General features: G+C 41.4%; 1 protein-coding gene across 1 annotated transcript in view; it reads right to left on the reverse strand.

Annotated features, from left to right (window-relative positions):
* LOC142030669 (gamma-aminobutyric acid receptor subunit pi-like) overlaps window positions 1–5,727 on the reverse strand; it is a 49,837-nt gene extending 44,110 nt beyond the window's left edge. The window contains exon 1 of the mRNA XM_075026944.1: window positions 5,676–5,727. The gene's annotated coding sequence lies outside the window, so the exon portion shown is untranslated. The remainder of the gene's footprint in view (window positions 1–5,675) is intronic.
* Window positions 5,728–6,000: the final 273 nt, after the last annotated feature.

Here is a 6,000-nt window from a genome sequence, read left to right on the forward strand (position 1 = left end):
TTAAGTAACTGAGATGAAGGTAACAAATATCTGCTCCAGTTTCCCGTATGATGAGACAACAACACTTTCTACTTTGAATCAGATCAGATTAGGACTGTAAAATAGTATCTAATGTTTTGGCATTTCTCCTGGGAATTTTGTATTTATTATCTTCAGTATGAGAGGAAAAGTGAATTATGCAAGTTTCACAAACCTCCAGGACTGAAATGGGATGAGGCAGAATGCTGGCAGAGGTAGTAGCAGTATCTTAAAATGTCACTGGAAGTGGATTTTGTGTGAATGAATCAAAGCATGAAATGCCTGTTATACTGAAGTATCTTATCCACAAGTGGACATGTGGAAAGGACTAAAAATTATTAAAGACACTTTGTCATATGGTAGTGGCCATATGCCTGAATTCCCATGGCTGCTGTTGCAGGCATCTAAAACTGCATGTAGAATTACCTTAAAATAAAAAGTCAGTAGTGGTTTTATAGATAGTATAAGCAGAATTAGCACTGCAGTTGCATTTGACTGTTGAATGACAATGCCTTTAAGTGCTTGACTGAAAAGCAGCTAGAAATTCAGGAGGGAGTCAGCCAGAGTGCCAAAGTATAACTACCTCCCTTCCTCTGCATGATCCTACTTGCCTTGTCCACTACAACTGCAGCATAGCCAATGAGTCTATATATATTCTTTACTGCATCCTCTGGTGGTTAGATCAATATGAACCAACAGGAGGGAAAATGATGGAAAGCTGAAAATACTGAAGACTCGGTGGGAGAAAGGGAGTGGATATATGGAAGGCAGTCACAAGGTAAGATTCAAAAGTAGAGGGGCAGAGAGATCAAAAGGAAAAACTCCTATGGGATATGGCCCCAGAATGCCACTGTGAGTTCCAGATTTTTTGTTCATTCTTCATGCCTGCCCTTGCTTTTAGCAAATTGGTACCTGACACTATATTGCCATCTTCATTGGCTTCTCCAGTTCTTCTGGGCAGTCTTCCTTACTCTTCTTATTTCCAAGTTGCATAGGAAATAATTTTTTTATCTCCTTTCAGCTGTGCACAAGCAACAAGTGAAAATAAAGGGACAGTGAGTAACTTTTGCTCATCATTTGGAAAAGCCAACTGCACACAACTGATTGACAGTAGTCACTGACAGATAGCACTTTGTGGAATAAAGTGACATGCCATCTTTGTATTAATCTGGATGCATGTCTATGAAAGGCCCAGTTTTATGATACTTTTTAAGTCTCTCTAAAATAGATCATGAAAGAGAAGAAAATGCAAAATTTTCACACATTAAGATTATTTTTCATGTTAAGATCAATTAATACTGCACAGTGCAGCTTGAGTGAAATGTAGGAAGAGGGTTTTTTTTTATGGGGCAAATTAGAAAGAAGGAACAAAACCCAGCAGCAGCAAAACTCCGGGTCTAACTGGGGAACTGACTGATGAAAGTGGACCAATGCATGTGTCTGCATCCTATTATAAGGGGCACCCTCTTATTTGGCTGACAAGCTGGCTCTTGGCATACCAGCTAGCTTGTTTCTAAACCCTAGGCACATCCGATCTTGCCTAGCATGGATGTAAACCACGCAAAGTCTCCTTGGGCAAGTAAGCAAAGTTAGATTTACTTGGTCCATGGAAAGTAGCTGTCTTGTCGTGTTTTGTTTGCAGAGACAGGCAGTACAGGGGCCATCGGTGTTGACAGTGCTATGTTAGCAATTGGATGGGTGTTAACTTTCTACTGTTGATATATCTAGCAATAGTTTAAAGTGAAATACTGGATTCTAGTTACGCTCTGATGTTCTGATCAATACAGTTGTCGCATCTGCCAGGTAATACAAATAGTAGCTGAAAATTTCACTTTCTCACCAAAACACTTGGGAAGTTGCTCCAATCTGTACAACATCTTTCTCAAGTATTGTGCTCTAAGGTGTTTTTGTCAAAGATATTGTTCAACAGCAGAAAGTCATATTGTTAAAATAAGTAGAATGAATTTAAAGTTCACCAGAAATTAAAATCTGCTTCTCTAGTGTAGCAAAATGAGCTGTAAGCAAAACTTCACAATTAAACATACTTATATATGTATAGGGCATTGTATGAGAGTCTTTAAAATGATCCTGAATAAATCTGTATGACAAACAAGTTTGTTTATTAAAATAAATAAATTAGCATGGCAAGGTTTCAGACTGTATCAGCAGCAACTCTGTGACATATTTCAATATCCTGAATAATACACAGGTTAACATATAAATTCACTATCCTCAAAATACCCTGGAAGGTCATAAGCTAGGTCAAAGAAATCCATTGTTGCAGCCATTTTAAATTTTTTTTGTTTGTACCAGTGAAAGGATACTACACAAAAGCAGTAAGGACTAGCAGTATGCTGTTAATACAGTATTAAGTATGTGAATACTGTCTAATTATTAGACATTTGCTGTTCTAGATTGAGGTCTGTATTTCTCACCAAGTTATCTGCACTATCAATTTCATAAACATCAAAGCCTTAGAGTAACTTATATAACCTATAATAGGATTATTTTGCATGTTTATCTGTTGTTGTTTTCACTCTGTGCATTTTAAATAGGTTAGTATATATCTTGGGTTAGCTGGTATATAAGTTAATGTTTTCCTGGAAAATGAATTTCAGATTTGTAACAACTGGGTGTTTAGGATGGCAATACAATTCTAGGAGTTACCTTCATGGAACAAGTATCAGATGTCCTACTTCCAACCAGCGTAACACTGAACTGAAATGTTTCAACAGTGTATAGAAATTGATGTAGTAATAAACATTCACAGAATATGTTTTAATAAATGAGTGTGTTCCTGTGACTGCTTAAATATAGCACTCATTACAAGCTCTGCTTGTATCTATTGAAAAATCTACGGAAAGTGTGTCACACAGTCTATTTTATAGTAAAAAAGGCAATGGATTAAGTAACTTATCTCCATCTTGTTCCTAAATATGCTTTTAGACAGCTGGCCCTCAAAAGTCCAGCAGACCAGTAGTGTTTGAGTCATGGCTGAAGATTACTGCCATTTGTAATCATCCAAGTTAATCAGAAGTTTGTGGGCTTGTTAATGGTTGAATTTTTTTACTTAAATCTTTTGCTCTGTACAGGCCAGTTCTGCTATCTGTGCAGTTGAACTTCTACATACATCTGCAAGTGTTTAAGAGTCCTCTTGTACCAAACTACATGTCTCTCAAATCTGAGACCTTTACTGGCTTTTTAAGGTGCACATCAACACTGGAAGGTCCTCCCACACCCAGTCCCACAGTCAGTCAGGGATCACCTTCTACACACTAGTCTGTGACAGTCACAAGTTGCAGCCCACCCATGTGGCTGCACCAGAGCAGCAAAGAGCGGAGAGGTGCTCAGGTCTTATGCAGTTTAAAGAATGAGTGTGTTTTGAGTCCAGTCAAAGAGGTAGGCAACCTTCAGAGGCTGCAAATGATGAATGAAACCTCAAAGGCACTTTAATAAAGGTTTTGACTTTGCAGGAAGGAGCAAACAGCTTTCATGTGGCTGACATGGGTGGCTGGGTGGTCTCCCACCTCCCAGCTGAGATGTGACAGCTGCCTGGGTGAGCACTTTAGGTCAGCAGGTTTCTAAAGGGCACCCACAAGTGTAGGTTGAAAGCAGATACAGTGCTCCTGCAGCATCGATACTGTACTTCACTAGTTACACAGACCAGGCTAACTTGTTTCTATAGCCGAAAGCAAAATGGAGCCACGGTTTTGTTTGGGCACTATCAAAATAGATATGACTGATATAAATAGTTGAAAATCCAGGAAGTTGGACAGAAAGTGTTGGTTCAGATTAAGAAAGTAACAACTTGATTTGAAAAGACAAGTGAAATCGCATCTTTTTCATGCCAGCTTCAATTATTGTTCCTTACAAAAGTTAACAGAGCTAGAATCTTCTAGCTCTTAACCTGGAGGAGAGTCTCCCCACATAGACCCTGATGTCCATGAGCTTTACTCAAGCATTCTCATGTTGTAGAAACTATCCAGGACCCAACTAACCTGCCTGCAGCTTCCCTCCATGCAGCCTCTGGCATGGGAGAATGAGGGACATCTCACTATATATCACTGAACACAAGCCCAAGGCTGTGAGTGAAAAATAAGAGCCCTACAGTAGCAGATTAGGCTTAATCACATCCATCTTCTCTCCTCCAATGTTTTGCAGTGTGCCTTAGATTTATGACAGAATCAGCCCCTTGGTTTGCAATTAATTTTGTTTGCAATTGCAAAGGCTTGTTTGTTTAGTGGGGGAAGGGGAAGAAGGGAGGGAATATATACCCCAGTGATGCTTTGTTTTCCATGCAAATTATGAATTTGAACCATGGATTTTTCCTGGTTTAACTGTTCTTATGCATGTATGTAAACCTCCAGAGAAAGTATTATTTTTCTTGAGACACTTAGTCACCAACTACTTGTCAGTTTGAGTCTAAGGTCTGTAATTCCTTGCTAAATTGGTACGTGTCCTGTAACCAAGAGATTTAAGAAATAACCATTCTGAGCAGTGCAACAGGATGAAAGACTAGGAAGGAGAAAATCAGCTTTCAAAGCAGTTTAGGTTCTTTTTACAATCCAGGAAGCTTTTGCATCTGAAATGAACTGGCATGAATTAATGTCATTAAAATTACTCAGTAGAAACACATATACTGGCAAATGATAACCACAGGAAGAAATGCTTTTAATTGTACAGCCGCACAAAAATGTGAATGTTGTCTAAGTTCAGTGTCCTGGGCTCAGCCGCACGCTTTTGTACCTGCCAAGGCTGAATTCAGAGGATTTATTCTGACTGAGCTGTCGAACTAAGCTCAAAGTTAGCAGGAATTCAGTCTAAGAGGAAATCACAAGAGGGGTTTTCAAAGTATGTGGCATTTTTCAATAAAACATGTATTTCAGATTTTTTTCAGTAATACATATTTAACTAATCTTCCCATGTGGTAAGTGTGTGACTGTTTGAGGACCTTCCTTTTCTTTAAGTACATACTGCTTTAGCTTTATTCTATGACAGTCATTAGAATTACCTGCAGTTGTGTCATGACGAAGAACAACCTGTAAAAACCCCATTTATACAGTTTGAATAGACATTGAAATTATGTATATAGGCAGGTATCTTTTTTATAATTAGAAAAAAAGCCTGCTGGAAAAATAAAATAATTTCATTTAATTCAAATATTTCCTTTCATCGTGACTTGATGCCCAACAACAGGTTTAATCAACATGATCTATTTTCATTCAAATATTGTTCACCTTTTTAAGTACTGGCACACTGACGATCTACATACGCGCCTGAGGTGAGATGTGCAGATTTGACAGGGAGTTGGAAGGGAAAATGGAAGGTGACTGTTCAGTTATCTTTCTGGGAGAAGTTTCTCCACATGCCCTTCCCTTTAAAAACCAGGTTTTTGCAGGCTTTTGGGGGGTGAACTCGCTTCTCAGATTTGATTTATTTCATTAACGGCAATGTGAGTTATTCTGTGACATTTTAATCCGGCAGAACGCGCCTTAATCGCACCTCAGAGAGGGAAAACTAGCGGGTTTCGACAACGGCTGGCCAGCGGGGGAGGAACGAGAAGGGAAGGCGAGAGCGCTACCCGCAGGAAGGGAGCGGTGCTGGGGAGAGGCTCCGGGCGGGGGGTGCCGCGCTGCCCGAGGCCCGGCGCGCCTTACCTGCAGCCGGGGCCGCGGCCCCTCGGCGGCGGCGGCCGGAGCGCGGCGGCCGGCTCCGTGCAGCCTCGCGGACGGCCGAGGACTGCGGGGGCGCCGCGCCGCGGGGCCGCGGGTTCGAGCCCGCCCACGGCCGGGGTGGGCGGCAGTGGGAGAAAGCCCCCCCCCCCTCCGCTGTTGGTAGCTTAAGCCCCCATAGGTACCTCCAAGCGGCATTGTCCCTTCCGCGCCACTCCCCCTTTGCTTGCTCTCAGTGACACCCCTTTCCGTTTCTAGTGTTCCCCCGGGGGGAAACGGTGCCGGAGAGAGAAGCGGTGAGGGATCCCGG

This window comes from Buteo buteo, chromosome 4 (genome assembly GCF_964188355.1).
Source record: "Buteo buteo chromosome 4, bButBut1.hap1.1, whole genome shotgun sequence".
NCBI classification, from domain to species: domain Eukaryota; kingdom Metazoa; phylum Chordata; class Aves; order Accipitriformes; family Accipitridae; genus Buteo; species Buteo buteo.